Raw genomic sequence first — 15,278 nt, forward strand, 5'->3', positions numbered from 1 at the left:
AAGAAAAAAGTCCAAAAGTTCAGATACATGTTGATGTGTCTTTTGCCCCATGGCTTTAAGTGATCGATACATAGCGAGACTCCAAGTCTTTACTCGTTCCCATGTAACAACAGTTGCCTTTTTCCCGAATTTCTAGGTCGCTGTCCTATTTTCTCTTGATGTTATCGTCCTGCTATGCAATGCCACGTATTGAACCGCTGACTTAGTTTCCAACTGCAGAGAAGAGAGGGCTATAAGAGAGCTTCTACGCTTCAATAATTCACTACGAAGTTAAAAAACACAGCTCCCAGTATTCTTCTATTTTCAGATAAGATATCAACTCACAACAATTGAAAATTAGCATAGTTTTTCAGACAACATGTAAATACATGATACTTGAATGCTTCACCAAAACCAAAAGTTCGTACTTAACTAGAGATAGCACAGCATAGAATCTATGTAACAACAAACACTTTTCCTTAGTACTTCCTAATTGTCGTCAGTTCCCTTTCTTCTTTGGAGTTCGTAGCACCCCCAACGCGCGACTACAAAGTCCAAGTGCCCCCTCAAAGGCCGGTCCAAATTATACATCCGCCGTCGCTTTCTGCGTCCTGTCTGCAATTTTCTTTCTCACGTCTACACATAAATTCCAACAAACCCGGGCACAGTCGATACTCTTTATTCTACTGCTCATTAAAGTCACGTTTCTTACACGTATATTTTTCATTGGTCTTGTAAAAGGAAAATGTGACCTGTTGCTATGCTTAATAGCATTACAGGGCAGGCAGGAATTTTCGGTGAAAATAATGTTCACCACTCCCAGAGTTTTAAATTTTAACGTTACTGTGTTTATTTCATTTAAAATAACACTTACAAAATCTTAACTTCGTCCGAACAGGCCATGAAGGCCCAAAGGCACCGACCGATCGCCGTGTCACCCTCACCCACAGACGACACTGGATGCGGCTGTGTAGGGGCACGTGGTCAGCACACCAGAGTCCCGGCCGTACGTCCGCTTACGAGGCCGGAGCCGCTATTTCTCAATCAAGTAGCGCCTCAGTTTGCCTCACAAGGACTGAGAAAATAACACGTATCACAGTTAATAACTGTTGACCACTGAGACCCTGTTCATCTGAACGAGGGGTTAAATGAAACGGGACAGTTTATCACGTTTGCGAAAAATTCCGGAAAAATCATGGAAAAGCAATTGAAATCAGTTTAGTGCAACTCTAAAGTAGAAGCTCCACAACTGCGAAAGAAGTTGATTCCGTGTGCTGATCAGTCTAGTAGCTTTGAAGTTCAGACTACATAGCCTATAGCGAAGTATTTAAAATACACACGTTGAAAATAGTTCAGAGTATTAGACTAACGACACACCAGAATTTCACAAGTCCACGATTCATTCAAAATGCGACCTACTGCGAAACATACGTACTGTCTGTTTCATATCTCAAACCAGACTGCCACATGAACCAAATATAAACTAAGAGCAATGACAGTTGCTGTTATTTATCTCCCCCGTCTTGGCGTGAGACATATGCACACACTTCCGACTTACGGAACATACCTAAAAACTATAAATTTTATGTAAATACATGTATCAGGTATCAATGCACACGTAAGTTTCCACAACTTTCTAGAACTGTTCTTAGTTTTTCTGTAATTTCCAAATTAACTAGTTCGTTCACAAATAATGATTTTGTCCAAGAAAACAATACTTTGCAGTGTTATGCTACTAATAAATAACAATAAAACTAAGTACAAACATATATCCCTCATTATGTCTACTCACACTACTTGACAATTGCTAAGTAACAGAGACATTGTTGGACATGAATAATCTCAGGCAATGACGGACGATATCAAACACAGAACATACGTAACAGAAAGGGACTGTTATATTTGTAACCAAAAATGATACAGATTTCGCCAGTTGGGAAAGAAATATAAAAGATATAAATAACGTTTCGGTTTGACACACCTCGCCCTCAACATAAAGGTCGACATTGGACTCTCACTAATGAATATGCTCTCCGGAGGCACTAATGCACATTTTGCACTTGTTATACATGCTGGCTACAAAACTGACTCTTTGGGGGATATTGTCCCACCCCCCTCTCAAGGTAGTTTTCAGTTATTACACTGTTTGAGGAGAGGAAATTCGTTGAGAAACACGTCTGCCCAGAGCATACCAGGAATGCTCTATAGGCTTTATGTGTAGGAGATACGCAGGCCATTCCATGCGCTATACACCTTCACTTTCCAGTGTGTCAAACACCCCAGCGGCCCGATGTGGGAGGGTACAGCCACCCATAAACAGAAACTCGGGACCTACTGCACCCCTGTAGAGACGGATATGATCCAGAATGATCTCTCTGCAATACGACTGTGCTGTAAAGGTACATCGCCAAATACACGGAAGTGACAAAAGTCATGGGATACCTCCTAATATCGTGTTGGGCCTCTTTTTTCCCGGCTTAGTGCAGCAACTGAACTCCATATGTCCCACAAGTCCCTGCACAAATAATGAGCCATGGTGCTTCTGTAGCAGTCCATAATTGCTGAAGTGTTCCCGGTGCAGGATTTTGTGTATCAACGGACCTCTCAATTATGTCCCATGTCGGGTGATCTGGACGGCCAAATTATTCGCTCGAACTGTCGGCAATGTTCTTCAAACCAATCGCGAATAATTGTGGCCCAACGACTAGACGCACTGTTATCCATCGAATTTCCATGGTTTTTTGAGAGCATGAAGTCAGTGAATGGCTTCAAATGGTCTCCTAGTAGCCGAGCATAGGTCAACGATCGGTTTAGTTGACCAGACGACCACTCCGTTCCACGTAAACGCGGCCAATACCATTATGGTGCCACCAATATCTTGCACAGTGCATTGTTGACAACTTGGATCTATGGCTTCGTGGAATCTGCGCCACACGCAGATCCTACCCTCAGCTCTTACCACCTGAAATCTGGACTCATCTGGACAGGCCATGGGTTTTCCAGTCGTCTAGGGTCCAACTGACATGGTCAAGAGTCTACGAGAGGCTCTGCAAGCGATGTCGTCCTGTTAGCAAAGGCACTCACATCAGACGTCTGCTGCCATTGCACATTAAAGCCAAATTACGCCTACTGTCTGAACGGATACGTTCGTCGTACGATCCACATGGATTTCAAAGATTATATTACACACTTTTTTGGTTGTCTGTTACCACTGACTGCACTACTCAAACGCCGCTGCCTCGGTGTTAAATGAAGGCCGTCGGCCACTGCGTTGTTCGTGATGACGGGTAATGCCTGAAATCTGGTATTCTCGGCACACCCTTGACACTGTGGATCTTCGAATGTTGAATTCCCTACCGATTTCCAAAATTGAATGCCATTTTCGTCTAACGCCAACTACCATTCCGCGTTCAAAGTCTGTTAATTCCCGTCGTGCTGTCATAATCACGTTGGAAACTTTTTCACATGAATCACCTGAGTACAAAGGACATCTCCGTCAATGCACTGAACTTTTATACGTTGTGTAAGCGATACTACCGCCATCTGTATATGTGCATATCACTATCCCACGACTTTCGCGACCTAAGTGTATATGCAGCCGCCGTTTTGCATAAAGCCTTCCCACATCATAACGCCTAGGCCATACCGATGACGTTTATGTATATACTGCAGTGTGTAACGTGTCCCCCTTTCTCTCCATACTAACTAGGGACAAGAATCACTTGCCACAATGAAGCGGGATTCATCGGAGAACAAGACTCTGAGCCACTGTTGCTGACCCGAACCGACATTCTTGCTACAACAACGAACTCTTTCTCGACCATGGCGTGGTTGAAGTGCAATGCTTTTAATAGGCTTCCGAGCACACAAAGCAGCCTGATAGAAACGCCGCGAAATCGTTCTGGAAGAGGCATATGTAGCAGTTACGAGATCTGTAGCGATCTGTCTTTTTTGGGTCATCAGTCTTCAGAATGGTTTGATGCGACGCGCCACGAAATCCTCTCGTGTGCCAACCTTTTCATATCAGTGTAACAGTTGCAACCTACGTCCTCAATTATTTGCTGGGTGTGTTTCATTCTCTGTCTGCCCGAATATCTTTTGTCCTCCACAGCTCCCTCTAGTACCACGGAAGTCATTCCCTAATGTCTTAACAGATGTCCTATCATTCTGTCCCTTCTCCTTGTCAGTGCCTCCTACATATTCCTTTACTCTCTGATTCTGCGCAGTGCAACATCTGTTCTCAAAAATTTCTTCCTTAAATTAAGGCCTATGTTTGACACTAGTAGACTTGGCCAGGAATGCACTTTTTGCCAGTTGCCAGTGCTAGTCCTCTTTCGATGTCCTCCTTGCTCCGTCCGCTATTGGTTATTTTGCTGCCTAGGTAGTAGAATTCCTTAATGTCATCTACTTCGCGTCCATCAGTCCTGACGTTAAGTTTCTCGCTGTTCTGATGTCTAGTACTTCTCATTTCTTTCATCCTTTTTCGATTTACTCTCAATCCATATTCTGCGCCCATTAAGCTGTTTATTCCATTCAGCACATGTAAATCTTCTTGACTTTCATTCAGGATAGCAATGTCATCGTCGAATCGTATCATTGATATTCTTTCACCTTGAATTTTAACTCCGCTCCTGAACCTTTCCTTTATTTTCCATCAATGCTTCTTTGATGGATATACTGAATAGTAAGAGCGAAAGACTACATCCCTGTCTTGCACCCTTTTTAATCCGAGCACTTCATTCTTGGTCATCCACTCTTTTTATTCCCTCTTGGCTCTTGTACATATTGTATATTACCCGTCTCTCCCTACAGCTTACCCCTATGTTTCTGAGGGTTTCTAACATCTTGCACCATTTTACATTGTCGAACGCTTTCTCCAGGTTGACAAAGCCTGTAAACGTGTGTCTATTTTGCTTCAGCCTTACTTCCATTATCAACCGCAACTTCAGAATTTCCTCTCTGATGCCTTTACCTTTCCTGAAGCCAAACTGATCATCTAACAGACCCTCATTTTCTTTTCGATTTTTCTGTGTATTATTCTTGTAAGCAACTTGGATGAGCTGTTAAGCTGATTGTGTGTAATTCTCGCACTTGTGAGCTCTTGCAGTCTTCGGAAATGTGTGGATGGTGTCTTTCCGAAACTCAGATGCTATGTCGCCATACATTCTACACACCAACAGGAACAGTCGTTTTGTTGCCAATTTCTTCAATGATTTTAGAAATTCTGATGGAATGTTATCTATGCCTTCCGCATTATTTGATCTTAAGTCCTCCGAAGCTCTCTCAAATTCTGATTCTAATACTGGATCCCATATCTCTTCTAAATCCACTCCTGCTTCTTCTTCCATCGCAGAAGGCAAATCTTCCCCCTTATAGAAGCCTTCAGTGTGCTCTTTCCACCTATCTGCTCTCTCATCCGCCTTTGACAGTGGAATTCCCTATGGCCTCTTAGTGTTACCACTCTTGCTTTTAATTTCACCGAAGGTCGTTTTGAATCTGCTATATGCTGAGTCGGTTCTTCCGACAATCATTTCTTTTTCGATTTCTTCACATTTTTCATCCAGCCATTTCATCTTACCTTCCCTGCACTTCCTATTTATTTCATTCCTCAGCGATTTGTATTTCTGTATTCCTGAATTTCCTTGAGCATGATTGTACTTCCTTCTTTCACTGATCAAATGAAGTATTTCTTCTATTACCGATGGTTTCTTCAGTTACCTTCTTTGTATCTGTTTTTCTTTCCAACTTCTGTGATTGACCTTTTTAGAGATGGCCATTCCTCTTCAACTGTAATGCCTACTGAGCTATTCCTCATTGCTGAATCTACAGCCGTGCAGAACTTCAAGCATGTCTAGTCATTCTTTAGTACTTCAGTATCCCACTTCTTTCCATATTGATTCTTCCTGACTAATCTCTAACTTCAACGTACTCTTCATCACTACTAAATTTTGATCTGAGTCTATATCTGCCCCTGGATGAGTCTTACAATCCAGTATTTAATTTCAGAGCCTCTGCTTGACCATAATTTTCATCTAACTGAAATATTCCCGCATCACCCGGCCTTTTCCAGATATACCTCCCCCTCTTGTGATTCTTGAACAGAGTATTCGCTATTAATAGCTGAAATTTATTACAGTACTCAATTAAACTTTCTTCTCTCTCATTCTCTGTCCCAAGTCCACATTCTCCCGTTACTTTTCTTCTGCTCCTTCCCCTACAACTGCGATACTGAAAAGATGATACAATACATCTGCCCAGGAGTTAATATTTTTTCCCTTTCACCAAAAGGGCTAAGTATCATTTCCCTTACAGTGTGGTGGTCCATCTACGACCACCGGCTGCTTTCGCATAGCAGAGACGTTCAACTGCTAGTCCACAATCGTAAGCACTCAAATCATATCTTGCAGACTTGTTGCCGTACCACACGGAATGTGGTATGAATCGGTTTCATAACAATATTCATCAAAACCCGTACTGCATGAACTGTCGAATGCATACAGTGCATTCGCGCACAGGCTTCCCGTCCTTCACATTTCCTTTTCTGTCAATGGTCAGGTGTTGCGTATAATTTTCGGTTGTTCCGTAGAGATTTGTAGTTGTTCTATAGGAAGTATCACTTATTCCTTACCACTTGTCAAGCAGTGTAGCAATACTACCGCTACTTTCAATGTTTCATATCATATTTATTGAAAATTCAGGTTTATATGCGCAGAATGTACATTCGGGCCTGTAATTCAAATTGGATGATGTTTATAAAAGTTCTGCTGTAATAAAACCATAGTGCTTAATGAGACCTACCAGTAGACACTCCGTTTGCAGAAATCGCTTAAGGTGTTTTTAAATATTACTTTTTAAAATTCACCCTATACATAACGTACGAACGATACATTGTATCATGGGAGCATGTTGATCCTCGCACTTGTTTTAATTTTGTCTATGTAACTATGTTACTTGCTTCTCCGTCACTAGTTGGTTACAGGTTTTACTGTATTTAGTCTTGTCTGATATTTGTTATGGACAGCCAATTCGTCCATGGCAGTTACCCGCTAACGGTTTCACATCAACGGCCAGATTTTCCCTAGCACGTGGCCAGATCCTGCGTTTACCTGACCAGATGTCTAAAATTCTCATACTCAGAGCGTATGCCAAACACTGCACCTCAAAGAGATCTGCCAGCTATTGATGAGACAGCGGAACTTGTGGAGGCCCAGTTCGGTTTCCACGCCCATCTGTGTGTCAAAGCCGGCCGGTGTAGCCGTGCGGTTCTAGGCGCGTCAGTCTGGAACCACGTGACCGCTACGGTCGCAGGTTCGAATCCTGCCTCGGGCATGGATGTGTGTGATATCCTTAGGTTAGTTAGGTTTAAGTAGTTCTAAGTTCTAAGAGACTGATGACCTCAGATGTTAAGTCCCATAGTGCTCAGAGCCATTTGAACCATTTTGTGTGTCAAAACACTCGCCGGCACATGTAGCACAGAATTCAAATATCAATTTCACAAAGGAAATTGACGCAACTCTCAAGAATTTTCAAGAAAATCGACTCTGAACTCTTGCAACTGTCTTTAATATCGTAATGGAAGTTCGCGTTTTCGACAGGCTCGATTCCAAGCTAACGCTACTGTTTAAATAAATGGGCATATTTTGTGACCATTTCCGTACAATACATTAAGGAGGAAATATATGAGAGACTGTATACGATGATGAGATTGTGGAGAAGAGAGAGCGTTTGAAAATCTTTGTGCTTGTGTGCACGCACCAAGGTTACCTGAGCGTAAGTTGGTGGAACATAATCAAAAAGTTCGAACGAAGAAAGCGTTTGTCACCAAGTTCTAATAGCCGTGAACTTTATTTAAAAATACGTTACAGAATAACTTCGCTATTATCAACAAACGAAAATACAAGCTTTCGAATACATTTCTTCTTCATTTGGAGGATAAGACAGCTTTTTTAGTGCACGGAGAGATGCTGAAGCCTTTTCGCACAGTGTAGTTATGTGCTCAGCCCAGTTTAGGTTTCCATCTGCTATTATCCCTAGACACTTTGCTGAGGAGAGGAGTTTATACTAGTTTATAGTAGATGGTGGAGATTCAAGATAGTTCAGACTAACGATCCTAGAATGACCATCCAGGACCGCTTGAGGTGTGGAGGGTTGTGAACGCCTCTAACCCTCAGCAGTAGCGCTGCTGGGATGTCGCTTGGCGGATGGTTCGCCTGTTATCGTGTACTATTCTGGACACGCTGTTTTAACTGAATGTCGTTGACAGCTACCTCCCCGCAGATTACAGCGGCCTGCTTTAGGTACAAGAGGATGTTTACCGAATTAAGGATTTAGTAATAATTATTTACATTCAACTACTTTAATTGTTCTCGATACAATGTAACTGCTCGTTTCGAGGGATAATGATCACATCACCAGGTGGTTGATACTCTTTTTGTAGCATTCATTACATTAAATAAAAAAGTCATTGGAATCTTGGTCTTACATAAAATCGTCCACTTTATACTCTGCAATCGTGAAACAGACTGTCGTTTTCTTCAGTTTTACAGCAGTGTGGAAGCAAGAGTGCCCACTTGAGCTTCTCCTGGTGTCCGCAGGTAGCTGTGATTTGCTATGCCCGAGATACAACTGTACATTCACTGTTTCTGTTTACATTTCAAAAGATGTTATTTGGCCAAAATCTTGCTATAACTTCAGTGAAATATTAAACACTCACAACTGCTCGTCTGCATTAATTTTTGTTTTATTTTATTTACGCGTCCCAGGGTCAACAACCTGGTGACATAACATGTTGTTAAAGTAGTTGAATGCAAATAATTATTACAGACATACAAATTACGACAACCTTTATCTCACTTAAGAAAACTGATAATGTAAGGACCGTCAAATGAAAACTAAACAGACGGAAAAAAGTAAGCAAACTGTTTTTTATTTCAAAACTAATCACCATAACCGTTAATAAATTTATCCCGGTGTGAGACAAGACGCTCAGTGGCTTCATGGGAAAATGTTTGCAGTTGTCTACGAAACTATGGTTGTACCCAGGCGTGCACTTCTTCATCCAAAACAAATTGACGACCCTTTATTCAGCGCTCCAAAAATACGGAAATCTCATGAGCAGCACGATATGGGTGATACGTAAAGGCTTTCAAGCGAAACTTCTGCAGCGTAGTCGAAACAGCTTTGGCAACGTGTGGGCGGACATTATCCCGTAAGAGAATGAGAGAGTGATTCCGTCCGTCAAAATTTTTGGGCGTTTGGACTTCATGACGTATATCAGTTTTTGCTAAGTCACAACTTACCGCTGTGCGTTAGTTGTGGCGCCTCGTTCAACAAAATAAATGAGCAGCGAGCCCTTGCTGTAAAAAATAACTTCTCCGGTGCTAGTATGCATGATATTTCACTACGCTGTGGGAGTTTCGCACTTTACAGTTCCTATTTCACTTCATGCGAATTCCATACTATTAGAGCCTTGAAGAAAGATATTTGTGCCTGTAGATGTTCTTCGGGCGAAGATGTGCAAGTCTGGATATAGCCAGAGTTCCGTAGGTAACCGCAGTTATTTTTCCATGAAGGCTTTCATTGATTTGTCTCAGTGATGGCGATTACGTTTGAAATAATGAACCGTTTTTTAATCCATCTGTCTTTTTCATTTGACTGCCACTTATTATAAAGAGATACTGATTTATTCGACTTCTTACTTTTCGATTGCGACTAAAGTCGTAAATTTACTCAAGTTGACTTGTCTCAGCTTACAGATAAGACTCCTAAAACCTCCATAAACTGTCCAATCGGTGCCGAAAGCACTTACTTCTAGGTCTCTGCACCTCGTCGCTTTCAAATTTACAGTTTATTGTTACTTACTGTATCGCATTTCTGCCGCTCAAAGTAATAAGTAACAAGCATTTGTGCGGAGTGAAGTCATGAGAGAAAGAGTTGATAGTTTGCAATGCTTTTAATACGTGTCATCGTTGTTATTTGATACGTCTGGCTGCACTGTACACGTAAGTACAAAAAAAGTGACAATTCATACAAACCCTTATTGTGAACGTCCACGCAAGCTTTCACTTCCTGCTCCCTTGTTTCTCTACGCACTGCTTCCCCCTCGACAGTCATATCCCCCAAAGCTACTGCTCCCATCTCATTGGGAGTGGGAAATACAAAGGTTGCCCACACAGTCTGTTGGAGGTCATTTAATCCCTACTCAAAGGGGGGCTGACGCTCCAGGTTAATGAACTGAATTCTGGGGGGCATCGATAAAACGTGTACAAAGGTACCCTCCAAAATCATGACAGGCGAACTTCTAAATATTAAATGAAACAAGAAATATGACTTCGATTTATTGCTTTAAGGTGAATATTAAACAGTGGCAGTCTGTGGCAACATTAACAAAATAAAATCATAGACAAACAACTGAATGGCTGCCTGTGGAAACACTAATTTAATGTCCTTGGCACCTCTGACTTAAGGATCAAGAGAAAAAGATAATAATCTAGCAAGAAATTTACTTATAATCGCGGAATGCCTAGTGCTGAAGTAAGGTTAATGGAAGTAACTCTTACTACAGGGAGAGAAAGCATCTCGCCTATGAGCGCAGATGAAAGCGAACTGTTCATCGCAGGCCAAATGTAAATCGTCGGAGTGAAGCTTGAAATACTCTCATTATGAAAATGTGACTGTAATTTCCCCTTGCCTCGTCTCACGGCTGCAGCACAATCTCATTGTAGTACTGCAAATGATGCTTCAAGTGGCTGTAAGTCGATCATTGGTGGAGCCAACGACCCTCGGCAGCTGCTAAATCCAAATTAGCCCAAAATGTTTCCAAGTCCCCAATGCACCAGCTCAGGAGGCTCCGCAGGTGCTCCCAGCATTGAAGTCGGACAGCAGAGGATCCGCATCTTCATCTTAATCTCAGAACTTAGCTTTCCATATTGATTTACAACTGAATGTGAAGAGGAAAGCTTGTATTGTCGCTTTTTCCGTCTCTCACAATATTTAACTGGCTCTGCTCCCACCTTCCGATCACCAAACGACCATCCTGCTTATTCCTAAACCTCTTGTCCTTCCCCTGACTGGTCAACCAGTGATTTGGGTCCTACCACACTCCACCGAAAAAACTCTCTTTGTCTCTTTCTTCCGGCAATGAGTTTCTCTGCCCCGTCACCATCAGATATCTCTAACTTACTTTGTTTATATTAACAAACAGCGGCAGGTTTCTCATCGGTAAATATTGTTTTTCAATAAAGTCAGAATGTTCTGAGTTCTTCCATAATTCCAAAGGCCCAGGACCAAGTGTCCCCTCCCCTATACATATCGAGATATTTATGTTTAGTTTTCTGTGCTTTTATTGGGATATGGCCAACTTTCGCCATCTAGCACACCACGGTGCTTTCCAGCTGAAGAAAGTGAGTTCTCACTCCATTCCTGGTTGCAAAACGTTTTCACCAGCCATTTCTCTACAGAAGATGCTGTCTTCATTTGTGCACAGTGAAAGGCCTTACTGTGACACCTCTGCACGGCAACAGTCTCTGTCCAGTGGCCAGAGACCCCTTCGGCCTTTCCAAGCACTTGACTCTGGGGTGCGACTCTTTGATGGCTTCAGCCAGTGATTCTTTCTGCCCATCGCCTTGAGGTGCTTTCAGCATTCACCCCCCTTTCATTGCAGCAATTAACAGTAACAGAACAGCTGACAATTACTAGTACTGTAGTATTTCAATATTATCTCTGCAGGTTAAGTATTCCGATTAAATGGGTTTTATTACTTATCTGCATATATGGCGAGATTGTTTCAGAAAAACTGCTCCGTTACAGGTCGTAGCATCCACTTCTACAGGACGTTCCTGTAACGATAAAGTAAATTTCAGAAGTGGGTAAAGGCGGGATGGTTTCTCTGAAAGTGCATGGTCGATTTCCTGCGCCATCCTCGAAACATTCCGGGCTCGAGCTCCATCTCTGATGAACTCTATGCGATGGCACCTTAAGCCCTAATCTTCCTTCATTACTCCTACTGAACAGTGAGTATGTCAGATGATCGCCAAAAATAGTGGAATATTATCCATTTATCATAGTTTTCTTGACGTTCTCGAAATAATGGGTATCGCCAAGATTAAAATTTTTGGTTTCATTTCATACTTTCCGAAGCCATTTCGGTTTTTACAGCTGAAGTAATGCCACTTATTTTTTCCATGAATTATTATGGCTCTAATTACTTCCTAGCAATCTGGGGGCATCTAGAAAAAGTAATTATGCGCTACTTAAAAGGAATAAAACATGGAAAATCGGGAAAACTAAGTCACAGTAGCTGACCCTGTAGAGCGAAATATTTATCCCTTCTGTACAGGCACAGTATTAATTAAGCAGGTAATTGATTGTCCATGTTACGTACATAGAGTGGAGCAGAGGAGACCCATGTGTTTTAAACCGTAGTATTCGGTGACAAGTGGACATACTGAACTTGAGCGACCGTTGGCAAACAACTCAGACAATCAAGTTTCAGTTGCTGCGGAACCTTGGAGCGTGGATTATCGTGTGATCGCGGTCAAGCAGTTCTTTAGAATCAATGATTCTGTGGTCACGGTTCAAAATTCTTTCCGCCGAAAGTTTAATGCCGGATGTCGAGTTGCAGGTCCACATCCGAACACTGTACTCCGACGAGTTGCAGCGTTTGGAAGTACCGGATCTGTGAAGAAAAAGAAATCACCTGGTCTTCCACGTTCAATTCGAACTCCATAAATCGTAGCTAGAGTGAGAACGACAGTTCTTTCTGTCCGAAATTATCCGTCAGGCAACAGGCTGTATCGCTGGGCATGACACATCATTCGCTTAATCTACATCTACGTCTACATCTACATGGATACCCTGCAAATCACATTTAAGTGCCTGGCAGAGGGTTAATCGAACCACCTTCACAAAAAAAATGGCTCTGAGCACTATGGGACTTAACTTCTGAGGTCATCAGTCCCCTAGAACTTAGAACTACTTAAACCTAACTAACCTAAGGACATCACACACATCCATGCCCGAGGCAGGATTCGAACCTGCGACCGTAGCGGTCGCTCGGTTCCAGACTGTAGCGCCTAGAACCGCTCGGCCACTTCGGCCGGCTGAATCACCTTCACAATTCTCTATTATTCCAATCTCGTATAGAGCGCGGAAAGAATGAACACATGTACCTTTCCCTACGAGCTCTGATTTCCCTTATTTTATCTTGGTGATCGTTCCACTCTATGTAGGTCGGTGGCAACAAAATATTTTTGCATTCCGAGGAGAAAGTTGGTGATTGGAATTTCGTGAGAAGATTCCGTCGCAACAAAAAACGCCTTTCTTTTAATGACGACCAGCTCAAATCCCGTATCATTTCTGTGACACTCTCTCCCATATTTGGCGATAATACAAAACGTGCTGCATTTCTTTGAACTTTTTCGTTGTACCCCGTCAGTCCTATCTGGTAAGGATCCCACACCACGCAGCAGTATTCTAATAGAGGACAGACAAGAGTAGTGTAGGCAGTCTCCTTAGTAGGTCTGTTACATTTTCTAAGTGTCCTGCCAATAAAATGCAGTCTTTGGTTAGCCTTCCCCACAACATTTTCTATGTATTCCTTCAAATTTAAGTTGTTCGTTGGTTGATTGGGGTTGAAGGGACCAAACAGCAAGGTCATCAGTCCCTTATTTCAAATGTGGTCCATTCCGATAGTGTGACATCTCAGAAAAGTCAGAACGATAAAAGGGAAAAGGCTAAAAAACGTAAAAGTGCAGTCATGTCGTCAATGGTAAAAGCAAAATGAGGTAAGTCAGCAAGAGAGCGAACCCAACGCTATGCTAGAGGCAGAAAAGATCCCACCTCTGAAGCAGCAGAGGCAAGACCACCTGCGATTTAAAAGCGTGCAACCGCTAGACTGTAGAAGTGCGTATGGGAAAAGGAGGCTAACGAATCCTAAAAAGTGATGAAAACAGAGTAAAAGGGGAAGAAAAGAGGAATCTCCAAACACGGCTTACAATGGGAGATACCCCAACACTCACCACCCTGCCCCAACACCAGAGAGAGATTAAAAACCTTAAAACTGAGAATAAAAATCACTTTCCCGGAGGAAACCAAGAACCAGTTCGACCAGCCGGGAATCGTCAGCTAACATCAAAGGTAAAGTGCGGGGGAGTCTGTACTTAGCACGCAGAGCCAAAAGAAGGGGGCATTCAACCAAAATGTGGGCTACTGACTGGAAGGTTCCACAACCACAAAGCGGGGGTGGCTCATCACGCAAAAGAAAACCATGGGTCAGCCTGGTATGGCCAATGCGGAGACGACACAGTGCGATCGATTCCATTCGGGAGAGGCGAAAGGAAGAACGCCAAGGGCATGGTGTCACCTTAATCGCACGAAGTTTATTAGACAGGGAAGTAGCCTCCCAAGAGTTGGCCCATGATTGTGCGAAGTGGGATTAGATGTGAAGCCGTAAATCCGCTGCAGGAAGGGTTACAGAAAACGGGGGGTAAGTGACTGCTCCCCCAGCCAAACGATCAGCGAGCTCATTACCTGGGATACCCACATGGCCAGGGACCCAGAGGAAGCCAACGGAACAAGCAGCACGGTGAATATCAGCGAGATGGTCATGGATGGCAGAGACCAAGTGATGGCGCGTAAAACACCGGTCAATAGCCAGAAGGCCACTCATTGAGTCCGTACGTAACAAAACATGATTGTGTTGGGACTGTTTAATAAAGGTAAGGGCCTGGGATATTGCCATCAGTTCCGCAGTAAACACCCCACATGTTGGTGGCAGCAGATGATTTTCCGTTCCAACAGAGTACGTGAAGGCATATCCCACATGATCAGCAGATTTAGAGGAGGAGGAGGATATTGGTGTTTAACGTCCCGTCGACAACGAGGTCACTAGAAAAGGAGCACAAGCTCGGATTAGGGTAGGATGGGGAAGGAAGTCGTCCGTGCCCTTTCAAAGGAACCAACCGGCATTTGCCTGGAGTGATCTAGGGAAATCACGGAAAACCTAAATCAGGATGGCCGGATGCGGGATTCAACCGCCGTCCTCCCGAATGCGAGTCCAGTGTGCTAACCACTGCGCCACCTCGCTCGGTAGCAGATTTCGAGCATCCCGAAACTCCCATAAAATTCGGCGTAAAAAGGAACGGAACACCATCGCTGGGATGGAATCTTTCAGACCTCGGCGGAGATCCATCCGAATTCGGGGCCGAGGAACTAACGAAGGGGCGTGGGGGTGGAGGGGAAGGAGCGTGGAAGACAGGACAAAGAAGGAAGCTGAAAATCACGGCGAAGAGGCGCAAGGC

This window comes from Schistocerca nitens, chromosome 4 (genome assembly GCF_023898315.1).
Source record: "Schistocerca nitens isolate TAMUIC-IGC-003100 chromosome 4, iqSchNite1.1, whole genome shotgun sequence".
Classification (NCBI taxonomy): domain Eukaryota; kingdom Metazoa; phylum Arthropoda; class Insecta; order Orthoptera; family Acrididae; genus Schistocerca; species Schistocerca nitens.